This window comes from Plecotus auritus (genome assembly GCF_963455305.1).
Source record: "Plecotus auritus genome assembly, chromosome: 12".
Lineage (NCBI taxonomy): Eukaryota > Metazoa > Chordata > Mammalia > Chiroptera > Vespertilionidae > Plecotus > Plecotus auritus.
In genome coordinates, this window is record NC_137778.1 from 25166448 (window position 1) to 25180244 (window position 13797).

The 13797-nt window shown below is 39.0% G+C and overlaps 1 protein-coding gene across 3 annotated transcripts in view; it reads right to left on the bottom strand.

Moving 5' to 3' along the window:
- Nucleotides 1-13797, bottom strand: part of RABGAP1L (RAB GTPase activating protein 1 like) — a 516407-nt gene that overhangs the window by 121028 nt on the left and 381582 nt on the right. The gene's annotated exons all lie outside the window — the stretch shown is intronic.

Genomic DNA, 13797 nt, shown 5'->3' on the forward strand with positions numbered 1-13797 from the left:
CCATCTGGTAAGAAAGAATCGAAGGTGGCAATTCACAACCTTGAGTTGAGAGGGGGCTCCCAAAAGCCTGCCTGAGAACAGTCCCTGCTAAACACACACTGTGTAACGGAGCACAGGTGCCTTCTCAGTGCTTAACTGAGAAGCACCTTTTCTTCAATCAAATGGCCACAGCGGCCACATCCTTGGCAGCTCAGCCAACTGTCTATAGAAGAGCAGCCTTCTCCAAGCTATGTCTGAGGTGCAGGCTGCACAATGGAATGCTTTCCCGCTTCACCTGTCCCTTTCCCTGGGCGGTGTGTGCAGGCCTCCTCTTTGTTTCCAAGCTCACGCAGAAGGCAGGCATAAATGTGAGAGCGCCTGCTTCAATTTTCATCTATCAGGTTAAAATTACAGCAGATAAGACTCTAAACTATTCCTTGATCTTCTCAAACTAAATCAGCATTTTACTTTTTACTTTTATGTGTATGCATTGTCATTGCTGTTAAAAATAATGAGGTGCTGCGTTCATCTTGAGAAGTTGTGAATTGCCTCTACTTTCTTCCTCTGGTCCATCGCTAGTTCTCTGTTAAATGTGCTATCTCTGGCATCTCTGTGTCACGCGGAATGCTAGGTGCAGTTTAAAGGCTGTTTCTGTGAAAAATAATATTTTCAGTGGAGTTATATGGGTCAGCCCGTGAATTTGTTTCCACAAAATGCATATGTCAAGATGGGGGCATTGTCTTCTTGTGAACAGACAAGTCCATGTTCTGAAATAAGATGGTAAGACACTTGCCCAGCCCAAGTGGCTCAATTGTTGAGCCTCGACCTATGAGCCAGGTCACAGTTCAATTCCCAGTCAGGGCACATGCCTGGGTTGCTGGCTCGATCCCAGTGTGGGGCGTGCAGGAGGCAGCTGAGCAATGATTCTCTCTCATCATTGATGTTTCTATCTCTCTCTCCCTCTCTAAAATCAATAAAAATATATATTTTTTTAAAAAGATGGTAAGACACTGTACAGCCATATCATTTCCTCCTCTGCCTATCCCCAAGCCATACACTCTTGGTTTCAAATGGATTCAGTAGAATTTCAGAAGTAGCAAAATAGTGAGATTTGGGGTGATTCTTCCTCTACATTCACTGGTGGGGATCAGCTACCTCTGCACCTCCCTTATGAGTTCAGCACTTATGTACCTCAGTATTGCCACGGCTGTCCTGCAGGCCGACAGAAACACGTGCATACAATCTTCCCTGCCTGGTGGGCTCCTTTACCTAGCTCATACTCATGTTTCCCAAGCAGGGCTTAACAAAGCAACTTATACATCGCAGATTCTTGCTAAGTATTTAAGTGACTAAAAGTATCAATAATAATAGTTATCATTTATTCAGTGTTTATAAGGCCCACGAACTATGCTAAACCCTCATGTGTTCCTTTGGTGTGTCATCCTCTTCCATGCATGATCATATTTCATTATTATTATGTATGATAGTAAAATTATCACCAAAATAAATGATTTGCTCATGTTTTTCAAAACCAGTTTGCACCATCTCTCCATGATCCTTGATTTCTCACTTCCCCCAGCCTTCCAAATTCAATTTATCTACACGTCCTGTCAGCCCTATCTACAAAAGTATCTTGAATTTGCCTTCTTTTTCCATCTTTCCTGTCACCACCTTGGTCTAAGTTACCATCATTTCCTGCTTATCCTACTGAAATAACGTCCTGACTGGTCTCCATGTTTCTACACTCACCCTTTTACAATCCACATTCCACATACCCAAATTCCTCAATCAGTGTCTTAAAACCTTAATCAGATCAAAAAGTTATGCTGGCTTCCCATCATATGCAAATGCCAATGCTTTACTACTGTTTCTATATCCCTGCTGATCTGCCTACGTTTCTGACCACCCCTCCTTCCTTTTCACATCTTGTTCACTATGCTCCAGTCACACTGGCCTCCTTTCTGTTTTGAACATTAAAAGCTTTTCTGCCTCAGGGCCTTTGCACTTGCTGTTGCAGCTGATCTTCATTTGGCTGGCTCCACTGTATCTCTTAACTCAAATGTTACTTTGCTCATAGAGGCTTTCTCTCACTAATTTACCTAATGAAGGGCAGTAACACATTAGCTTCCCTTGTATTATTTCTTTCATGACAATTATCACTACTTAACATGTCTACTCTTTCCTGTGTATTTCTCTCTCTTTCCAATTAGAAAATATCAGGGAAGGCTCACAGGGAGAGGAGAGAGAGCTTTATTAACAAGTTATTAAAGAAAATATAAACATAAAATAGGATTCTTGTCTCAGCTTCTTCCACTCATTTACTTTTTTTTACATTTAAATCATTTTTAATTTTTCAGTTACAGTTAACATACAATATGATATTAATTTCAGGTGCACAACATAGTGATTAGACATTTATAAAACTTACAAAGTGATCACCCCAGTAAGTCTAATACCCATCTGACACCATACATAGTTATTAGGATATTATTGACTATATTCCCTTTGCTGTTCTTTACATCCCCGTGACTATTCTGTAAAAAACTTTTTTTTAAATATTTCCTTTTTTTTCTCGATTTTTTAAATTAAGGTATTATATGTGTACATATCTTACCATTGCCCCCCCCCACCCCACTCCCATACATGCCCTCACCCCCCAATGTTTTGCATCCGTTGGTTATTCTAATATGCATGCATATAAGTCCTTCGGTTGATATCTTATTTCCCCCACCTCTCCCTAACCTTCCCGCTGTAATTTGATAGTCTGTTTGATGCTTTACTGCCTCTGTATCTTTTTGTTCATCAGTTTATAATATTTTTTATTATCCACAAATGAGTGAGATCATGTGGTATTTTTCTTTCATTTTATTTCACTTAGCATAATGTTCTCCAATTCCATCCAGGTTGCTACAAATGGTAAGAATTCCTTCTTTTTTATGGCAGCATAGTATTCCGTTGTGTAGATGTACCATAGTTTTCTGATCTAGTCATCTGCTGACGGGCACCTAGGCTGTTTCCAAATCTTAGCTATTGTAAATTGTGCTGCTATGAACATAGGGGCGCATATATCCTTTCTGATTGGTGTTTCTAGTTTCTTAGGATATATTCCTAGGAGTGGGATTACTGGGTCAAATGGGAGTTCCATTTTCAGTTTTTTGAGGAAACTCCATACTGTTCTCCACAGTGGCTGCACCAGTCTGCATTCCCACCAGCAGTGCACGAGGGTTCCTTTTTCTCCGCATCCTCGCCAACACTTGTCGTTTGTTGATTTGTTGATGATAGCCATTCTGACAGGTGTGAGATGGTATCGCATTGTCGTTTTGATTTGCATCTCTCAGATAATTAGTGACTTTGAGCATGTTTTCATGTGTCTCTTGGCCTTCCTTCTGTCTTCTTTCGAAAAGATTCTATTTAGGTCCGTTGCCCATTTTTTTTATTGGATCATTTATCTTCCTTTTATTAAGCTGTATAAGCTGCCCGTAGATGTTGGAGATTAAACCTTTATCAGTGATAACATTTGCAAATATGTTCTCCCATACAGTGGGGTTTCTTGTTGTTTTGCTGATGGTTTCTTTTGTTGTCACTCATTTATTTAATTTTAATTTAAAACATTATTATTTTATAGGGCCTTTTTAATATTTCTTTTCTTTAGCAACTGGAAGTCAACTAAAGTAACCTCTTAACATTTAAAGATTTAATATTTATTCCTTCAGCTCTCCCGGAGAGATCCACAAGGTCATAACATAGCAACCTGTAGGTTTGCTGAGGAATGAATTAGTACTCACGTCCATGTGGCAGTTGTAATCTTTGTGTTCTGTTATTATATGTTCTGATGGCAAAGTGGATATCTTCTCTCAATTTTATAAATAAAATGAGTTAAAAATCATAGTGATATTAAAAATTAGGAAATTCAAGAGCATCTTGGAATATATCCTTCATGAATGTTGAGTTGTTTTTCTCCCTCTGAACCTATGTCTAGACTCTAGACCAGGGGTGGGCAAACTTTTTGACTCGAGGGCCACAATGGGTTCTTAAACTGGACTGGAGGGCCAGAACAAAAGCATGGATGGAGTGTTTGTGTGAACTAATATAAATTCAAAGTAAAGGAGCGGAGGGGAGAGCAAGAGAACCGGATAGAACAGCTGGATCCGGCCCGTGGGCCGTAGTTTGCCCACGGCTGCTCTAGACACATTAAAGAAACAAGCCACACTCCAACTAAATTGGTCTACCTGGTTACCTGCAGTAGTGCCATGACTAATACCAAATGTTATGCTTCTAAAAGGCTACAATTAATCTACGACCATTGGAATGACTGGCCACAGAAAAAATGCAGAACCCATTTTAGACATGCAAGTAGCTGCGTCATTGTGGTTTTTGCTAAAGAAGAGAGAGGCTTCTATATTTAAAAGCAAAGATATGATAATATTGGTTTTTAAAATGTCCTGCAAGCTTTGGATAATATGTGCTATATAACCATCAACTACTTTAGGAAGGGAAAAAAATTAACACAAAACAACCAGAAACAGCCCTCAGTCCTAGAGGGGATATGGAGGAATAAATAAACCCAGGGAGAAAGAGCAAAAGAGGACATATCTGCCTCTCTATGTGCACACCACGAGCCCGGAGTTGTGCTTGCTGCCGGGTGGAATACAACACTAGCATGTGATGGGATCTCTGTTCTCAAAGGTATTAGGCTTTATGGAGAAACAAGATGCATGATCAGGACAATTAAGGGGCCCACATGACAGTATGTAATAATGTGCCCAGTAGGTACACTTGAGGCCAGATTACGATGAAAATGGAATGCCAGATAGGCAAATACAATGCAGATAGTTCTTTAAAAAGATTAATCTGGTAGCAGAGGAGAGGGACAGGGAGTTTAAGAGAGGAAGAGACTGAAGGTAGACAAGCCATAAAACTCTTCAGTAAGTCAAATGTGAGAAAACGAGAGCCTGGACAATGTGGTTGCCATAGAAACAGAGCTATGCTGAACCTGAGAAGCATCATGAAGGAGAAAACAGTTCTTTGCTATCTCTGTGCAACTTTCTAAGAACCTGTGGCTTATTATGTCCTCCTTTATATAACTCATTGGAACAAAACTGCCAGAGATAATATCCCTTATCATGTCAGGGTAGGGCACATCATGGAGGAAACAGAACACCCCCTATATATGAACACCCCCTACATATGAACACCCCCTATATATGAACACCCCCTATATATGAACACAGTGACTCTCTCAGAGTTGCTGACTTGAAGCACTTAGTTTGGTTATAAGATCAATTGGTTTGATTATTTTCTCAGAAAGACTATGAATAGACTTCAAACCACAATACATTAAGCTGAACCAAGCAGTAGTTGACCCAAGCAGTAGCTGATCTGGTAGCCCTACTCGATTTTCTAGGGTCACACTGGCTTAAGAGGATGAGAAAGAGAAAGAGAAAAATGGAGAACAGCAATGACCCTTAGTGCGCATCATCCGGTACATCTAACTCTCCCCAAGTCCCCCTGACGGCACCTGAGAAATGCTACTCAGTTGGCCCTCCCTCGCACCCTGTTGTTGCAGCCTTGGTTAAAGAAGCCTTCATTATTTCTCCTCTGGGCTATTCTCCTAACAGTCTCCATAATCATTACCAGTCTTCACATTTCAGTCTCTCTCTCACTATCTCCAAAACTGTCTTCCTAAACACACCGGACCTGACTGTGTAACTGTTTGAAGGTACCCTCGGGCTCACAGGTTCAAAGATTAGCACACAACTGTAACCATAAGACACCCTTCGACAATTTAGACCTCACATACCTTTCCAACTACACTGTCACCTTGACACCTCATAGCAGCATTCTCTCGGCCCTTCCCAAACATGCTGTGTTTTGTGATGCTTCTGTTCCTCACATATGCTGTTCTCATCACCCAAAATATCATTCCTTGTCTTTTTCTTGCTAATCGTTCAAGATGCAAATGTCATTATCTCTTTCAGGCCATCCCTGCCAATACCCTCCTCCTCTGACTCTGCATCCTGTGCCTGTTGATGACCATGCAGTAACAATTCCACAGCAAATACCTGTATCCCTGTCTGTCTTCTCCATCTCTCTGTGAGCCCCTCATATGAACTACAACATACTCATCTTTGCACCTTCACTACCAACAATTCCTAGTCACTATGGTCACAGATCATTTAAATAAATATTGAGTAAATTAATAAATGACTGATGTTCAAATGAAGAAGTGAGTTACGAGTAGAATTAAAGTATGGGTTTAATTATTATATGTTTTATTGATTTCTGAGGGAGAAGGGTAGAGAGATAGAAACATCAATGAGAGAGAAACATCATCGAGTGGCTGCCTCCTACACACACACACACATACACACGCCAACTGGGGATCGAATCCACAACCCAGGCATATGCTCTGACTGGGAATCGAACCTTGACCTCCTGGTTCATGGGTCAACTCTCAACCACTGAGTCACACCAGCCAGGCGAGGCTTAATTTTCTAAAAGCCATTCATTAAAGTAGGGGATGGTAAGTGTGTTTCTCTTTTATTTACCATCTAAATTAGTAAGAAAAAAATGTCAAAATGAAAGCAAGTACAACATTTATGGATTTCTAAAAAAAGAGAGGAAAAATACTGACACATAATAAAACAATGTCAAAGCCAAGAGAAAATAAATTAAACTCAATGTTATTCAGCACTATGCTCAATATCAGTTGGTAGTTGATTCAGAAATAAGTATATCTGACTTGGGTAATACAGGCTAGTTCCCTGGTGATGGGTCAATGGACAGACCCAAGGACTTTGCACGAAGAGAAGTCCAGAGTTATTGCTTTAGTTTGAGTTTTAATGTGAAAAATATACTGGGGAGGGGAGTGCTGAATAAAACAATATTTCCTATTTTACATGGAAACAAAGTACATGTTCATGGAAATAGTAATGTGTTTGCCTATAAATAGTGAGTATTGTAAATTCAAATCATTAAAGTTCTCAAAGATTTCTAAACAATGCCAACATACACCCGAACTAGTATTAACATAAAATACACCTTTAAGAAAACATCTGATTGACAAGTTTATTTGCCCAAGAGGGCAGATGCTCAGAATCTATAATAATAAAAGCATAATATGCTAATTAGACCAGACATCCTTCCGGATGACCTTCCGGATGAAGCCAGGGCTGTGAGGACCGAGCCCCTTGCACAAATTTCATGCATCAGGCCTCTAGTTTACTATAATAGGATTAAAGTCAAACTCAAGAAAATTATATGGAAATCACTGTGGTAAGCAGAAGACACTTCCGTATGTCTCCCCTGCAAGCTATTACATTTAGAGAAGATAAAAAGTACAAATAAATGGGTAAGATGTTTGAAATGGGATTAGCCAGGCTAGATAAACAAATTAACCAAAGAATTAAGTTCCAATTTCCATTTGTTTTACATTTACAGTTGACCCTCAAACAACATGGGTTTGAACTGCACATGTCCACTTACATGTGGATTTTTCAATAAATTTGTAAATGTATTTTCTCTTCCTTATGATTTTCTTTATTTAAAAAATATTTTTATTGATTTCAGAGAGGAAGGGAAAGATAGAAACATCAATGATGAGAGAGAATTTATTGGCTGCCTCCTGCACTGCCCCCACTGAGGATTGACCCTGCAACCCAGGCATGTGACCTGACCAGGCATCGAACCTGACCTCCTGATTCATAGGTCGATGCTCAATCACTGAGGCATGCTGGCCGGGCCCTTATGATTTTCTTAATAACATTTTATTTTCTCTAGCTTACTTTATTGTAAGAATGTTGTATATAATACATATAACATACAAAGTATGTATTAATCTACTGTTATGTTATCAGTAAGGCTTCCAGTCAACAGTAGGCTATTAGTAGTTAAGTTTTGGGGAGTCAAAAGTTATATGCAGATTTTAAGCTGGACTTGAAAAATGTGTAGATTTTTAGAAAGGCTGAAAGACAATTCCCAGAGAGAAAGCGGACAGTACAAGGCGTGTGTGCAGCAGGCACTCGTTTCAGGCAGAAAGAGTCAAGAACCATCCTTGAAAGGAAAACACAGGAGCTAGGAAGGCTTTGTGTAAACAGAGAAAAGGGACGTGATCTGTGATATAAAGATGCTTTCAGGACACAGTGCTAGAGTTTAGCTCAAAGACTTCTGATGGGAGAATGAAAAGATGAATAAAGTGTAATAATCAAGGACATGATGTATAGACATGCAGATCATTGTCTTTGTAAATGGAACCCCCTCAAGGTGTACTGTACATAAGATGCCTTATCCACATAAAAATAATGGTAACAAAAAAGAAATAGCAAAGGCCTCTGAAGATTTTCCATAGATTGGATAAAGATACATTGGAATTTGAGCTAGAACAAAATTTAGGAATTATTTTCTTTGGAATGTGAATTTATGCAATGCAAAAATGCAGAAGGTCCACCAACCAGCGGGGCTCAGTGGTTGAGCATTGACCTATGAACGAGGAGGCCACAGTTCAATTCCTGGTTAGGGCACATGCCAGGGTTTCTGGCTCAATCCCCAGTAGGGGGCGTGCAGGAGGCAGCTAATCAATGATTCTCTCTCATCATTGATGTTTCCTTCACTCTCTCCCTCTCTCTTTCCCTCTGAAATCAAAAAATCTATTTCAAAATTCAATTTTGGCTCTATTTTATATCTTACATTTTTTAAACTTAACTTTTGAAAATATGGAATAAAGTTATAATTACTTTATTAATGGCATTGCTAATTATGACATCTGGCCTATTTTGATTGGTTGTTGTTTTTTTCCTCTTCACTGTGGATTAATATCTGCTTTGACCACATAGATAAAGATGATTCTAAGACATACTAAGCAATATTTCACAATCTTAGATGATTTTACCCACCAGGGGGCATATAGTAATGCCTGGAGACACTTTTGTTTGTCTTAACTAGTGAAGTTACTGACAGCTAGCAGGCAAAAGTCAGGAATACTGCTGAACACCCTGTACTGCACAGGATAGTCACCTACAACAAAGATTTAGCTGGCCCAAAATATCAATAGCACTGAGTTAGGAAAACTCTGCTGAAGCAACTTGGGTACCTGAAACATCTCATGGAGCTGAGCTGCATATAGGCCTGGAGCACAGGCCTATCTCTACAGTCTGTCACATAAAACAAAACAAAAAGCAAAACAAAACAAAGCAAAGCAAAAAACCACCTTCTTTCTTAGTTAAGCCACTGTCTTTTGGGTTGATGTGACAGTTTAGCCTACCCTCTAATACAGAAATTGGTACCCAGATGTTGCTGCCAAAATTAAAATTTAAAATTAGTTTCTTGGCTTTGTGGTGAGTGAAAGACAAGGCGAGAAAACAAATATTGCAGACTGGAAAACTGGTGATCCCTTTTATGCTATGTCATAATGTTGGGAAAACTTACCTGTGGTAACTTCAAAAGTAGACCATGTATGTGTCTGTGACACCTGTCGCTCTAGAGAAAGTGGCTAGAAAGTGGTCTATAATCTAAACTGATCAGGTATAATGATTTGAGGCCTCAGGGTTGAAAACTCTAGCTTATCTCCCAAACAGAAGGATAAATAGCTTCTACATTTTTTCACAAGTTGTCTCTAAAACATCTCAGCCAAAATAGAGAGTCAGCCAAGAGGCAAAGATCAAATTAAGAGTGTCACCTTCCCACCCAGGCTGTGGCTGCCTCAGGATAACCACTGTTAAAAAGGGGGGGATGCCCTAGATTGCTTGGCTCAGCGAATAGAGTGTCGGCCTGCAGACCAAAAGTTCCCAGGTTCGATTCCGGTCAAGGGCACATACCCGGGTTGCGGGCTTGATCCCCAGTGGGGGGCATGCAGGAAGCAGCCAATCAATGATTCTCTCTCATCACTGGTGTTTCTATCTATCTCTCCCTCTCCCTTCCTCTCTGAAAGCAATAAAAAATATATTAAAAAATAAAATAAAAATAAAATGGGGGTGAAGGGAATGGGCCACTGAAAACAGACAAACAAATAGAACAAGAAGACTTAAGAATTATGTTTAGAAGAAATCTTTGGATTTGTTTACTCACAATGAATTATCTAGAAGCAAAAAAACCAAAGCCTACAAAAATATGGAAGGAATTAATCCCCCCCCCCACCACCAAAATCAAAAGGCTTGCCTAAAAAAATAACATTTAGTTTGAGCACTAAAACAACTCTCAGGCTTTCAACTCTCCACAAATAGGAAGTAGCTTTGAAAACCATACAGCTTCCAAGGAGGGTGTACACTTTAGCTCTAACTTTAGATGCCACCATGAAGGACAATGGGTAACAGTGTAGCTTCTAGAGCTTAGAACCAAAGGGCAGCCAGGTGGGCTAACCAAAGGGTGGGGTAAGGGAGAGAGATCAACCAAAGGACTTGTATGCATGCATATAAGCCTAACCAGTGGTTACGAACAGGGGGGTGGGGGCATGTGTGGGGAGGGGTTTGGGATGGGAATGGGGGGATGAGGACAAATATGTGATACCTTAATCAATAAAGAAATTTAAAATATATATAAAAAAATAAAACAGTCACCATAAAAGACAAAAAAACAAAACAAAAAACAAAACAAAAAAAACCCTTCTCTACTGCTAGAGCAGGAGTCTTGTAAATTCCCATGGACCACTGCTGATGGGGTGTTTCCCATTCTTCCCTTTTCCAAACGAGGGTTTTTATTCCAGTTATACATTTCCCTACCACTTCTGTACATTGGATGTGAGATGAGCAGAACCTTGTCACTGGACTCTGAGGAACCATCCCAGACCCGAGACACAGGACTGTGCATTAGTCAGAGACCCTTAACTTTGAGCAGATGAGGTAATTGAATGAGGCCTTGAACGTCTCCCTTGGGAAAGATGAAGTGTTTATGTGCCAGAATAAAGGTGATCACAGATACGGAAAGGCCTGAGGGGCCAATTATGATGACTGCTAATTGTTTTCTAAAAAATTGTCCCCTTCTTCCATAGACATATTAATTTTAACTAGTTCCCTTACAGGTAAGTGTGGCCATGGGCAACAGAATGTGAAAAAAAGTAATGTATTCAACTTCCTCATTGTTTAAAAGGAAATTGCTTGCCTTCTACTTTGCTTAAAATTTCCCTCTTCCTCTGACTTAGAACTTGATGTGGCATTGATCTAGTTTTAACCATGCACATGAGGATAACATACTAGGAAATGGTGAAGCAAAAACACATGGAACCGAAGTCCCTGAGGGATGTCATGGAGCTGAGCTGCCTGCCTTTGGGGCCAGCTCTCCTTTTTGTGGACTGGTAGGTATAAGAGAAATAAACTATCTAATTTAAACCACTTTGTTTTTATGGTTTCTCTTTCAGGAGCTATTTCTCTTTTTAAATAGCAGCTTAGCCTATATCCTAATTAATCAAGGTTATAAATGTTACAAATAAAACATTTTATTCTAAATTCTTTTGGCTTTGCCCAAACCAAATAGCCTTAGTCACGGGAAAGAAACAAAAGACAAAAATAAATAAATAAATAAATAAATAAATAAATAAATAAATAAGGCTATGAGGTTTAGGGTTATTGTATTTCCAGTAAAAGGAACGTATTTCACCTTTTCTCAACCTGCATAAACCAAGTATCAAATAAATTTTAATATGCTTCAGTTGAATTTCCTCTGACTGGTTATATTATTGTGATAATATCAATCAATTCCCACAGTGAGTCATCAACCCTGTCAGCACTTTAATGAACAAAATTAGTCTACTTCATGCTGAAAAGCAATACTAGCAAGTCTTGCAGATAAAAAGGGTCATAAAAACTTACTGGGTAGTGACATCCTCTGACAAAAATCTCCTGATAACATCGCCCTATGCTCAGCTCACACACAGTGATTGGTCAGAGTGAAATAAAGTTTGAATAGGGCATTAAACAGGATTCAGGGATGACTTCATACATCTTACAGGCTGTGAAAGAAGAAATGGATAAGCAGAACTCAAGAATCAAATATTTTTCTAGTTAGACAAAAGCAAAGAATATTTACATTTCACCATCATTCTTGATTGTGAGCTTGTTTTCATTAACCTAAATTCAATTATTTTTATATAACAATGGCTCCAGAGTTGCTCTGGCTCTGCTTCTGTTCTATTCAACCAGTGACATTTTGAAATTGGGACAGCTGTCTTTAAATGTGAAGTTGATGGGGTTCAGAACACACTATACCAAAACATGGAACCTGGGCATATTGAATATTTTAAGCTGAAGAAGAAAATGATAGATGCGGGAAGGTTTCTCTGACCTTCCTCTGTCCTTCTCTCCTGAAGCAGGTCATCAGACCCTCATGTGAGAGGTGCCATCCCTATACTTGAAGGAAAGAAACATCCTTATCTCTAAGACAGGGGACTATGGAGAAGAATATAAACAAACAAGCCTTGCAAAATTTCCCCCAGTTTATTATATTTAGCTTGTATCCCCTTTGTCCTATCATATTTCTGCACAACTATCCACTTTCATCCAACCTAACATCAAAACACTCAAGTTTAATCAGTTCTTCAGGTCTTCCTTTCCTTTTGAAGGCTCCCATGTCACATAAAATATGTTATTTAAATTTGTATGCATTTCCCTTGTTAATCTGTCTTTGTCACCTGAATTATAGATCTAACCAGGAATCTTAAAAGGGTTAAAGAAAACTTTTCCTCTCCTACACAATCTTCCAAAAACTTGGATAAAAAACTTCCTTTTCATTCATAGTACCTTGGCAACATGAATTTGTGAAATTAAAGCTGATTTGACTACAATTTAAGTGTGAAAAAGCATGGGCTTTTGAGTGAGAACTTCTGGAAATGAGTATCAAGTGGGAATAATTGTCTCTTCACAGGGTGACTGTAAGGTTTAAAACACACACACACACACACACACACACACACACACACACACGCCCTAGTTTAGTGGTTAGGGACATGGGTTCTAGAGCAAGACAGGCCCAGTACTGCATCTGGTGTATCACTGACACTGAATGACTGTAGCCAAGTTACTTAACTTTTAAAGCCTTAGTTTCCTCATTTGTAAAATGAGTATACTGACTCATCCTACCTTTAAAGGATTACTATTAAAATTCAAGGTCATACAATATGCTAAGTAAAATAAACAGTTACTGGTAGGAGCTGGAAGCAGGGAGTAATGGGGAGTAATTGCTTCATGGGCTCAGAGTTACAATTAGGGAAGATGAAAAAGCTCTAGAGAAGGATGTTAGTGATGACTGCACAACAATGTGAATGCACTTCATGTCACTGAACTATATGCTTAGAAATGGTTAAAATGGCCATCACAATAAAAGCAAAAGCAAAAAAAAACAACAACGAAAGGTCATAAAGATTACTTTAAAAGTGCTTAGCAGAGCAAGCACCAGGCATATTTTAAGTGCTAAAAAATGGATAGTTGTACTACCATTAATTTGATTTATTAACTATTCTTGAAATGTATTTGAGAGCTCATCACAGATGGTAAATGCTACACAATTACCTAATTAGTGATTATAGCCATCAGATTTTTTTTACATGGATCCAACATATTACTTGAGCATCTGGAAACATCTAGTAAGAATAATGGTAGTACAGTGGTGTGTGCACTCTACATACAGCCTCACACACACACACACACACACACACACAAGTCACAACAACATTTCACTAATTTAGAACAAATTGGTTGTTCACATACAAGGATGGTGCTAAAAGGCCTTTAAAATGGGATTGAGAGTAATTTACTGGTATTTTTAACTATAATGGACTGGATATTCTTTTGCTCCTAATATTATTATGTTGCTCCGCAAACTCTTTAAGAGAAA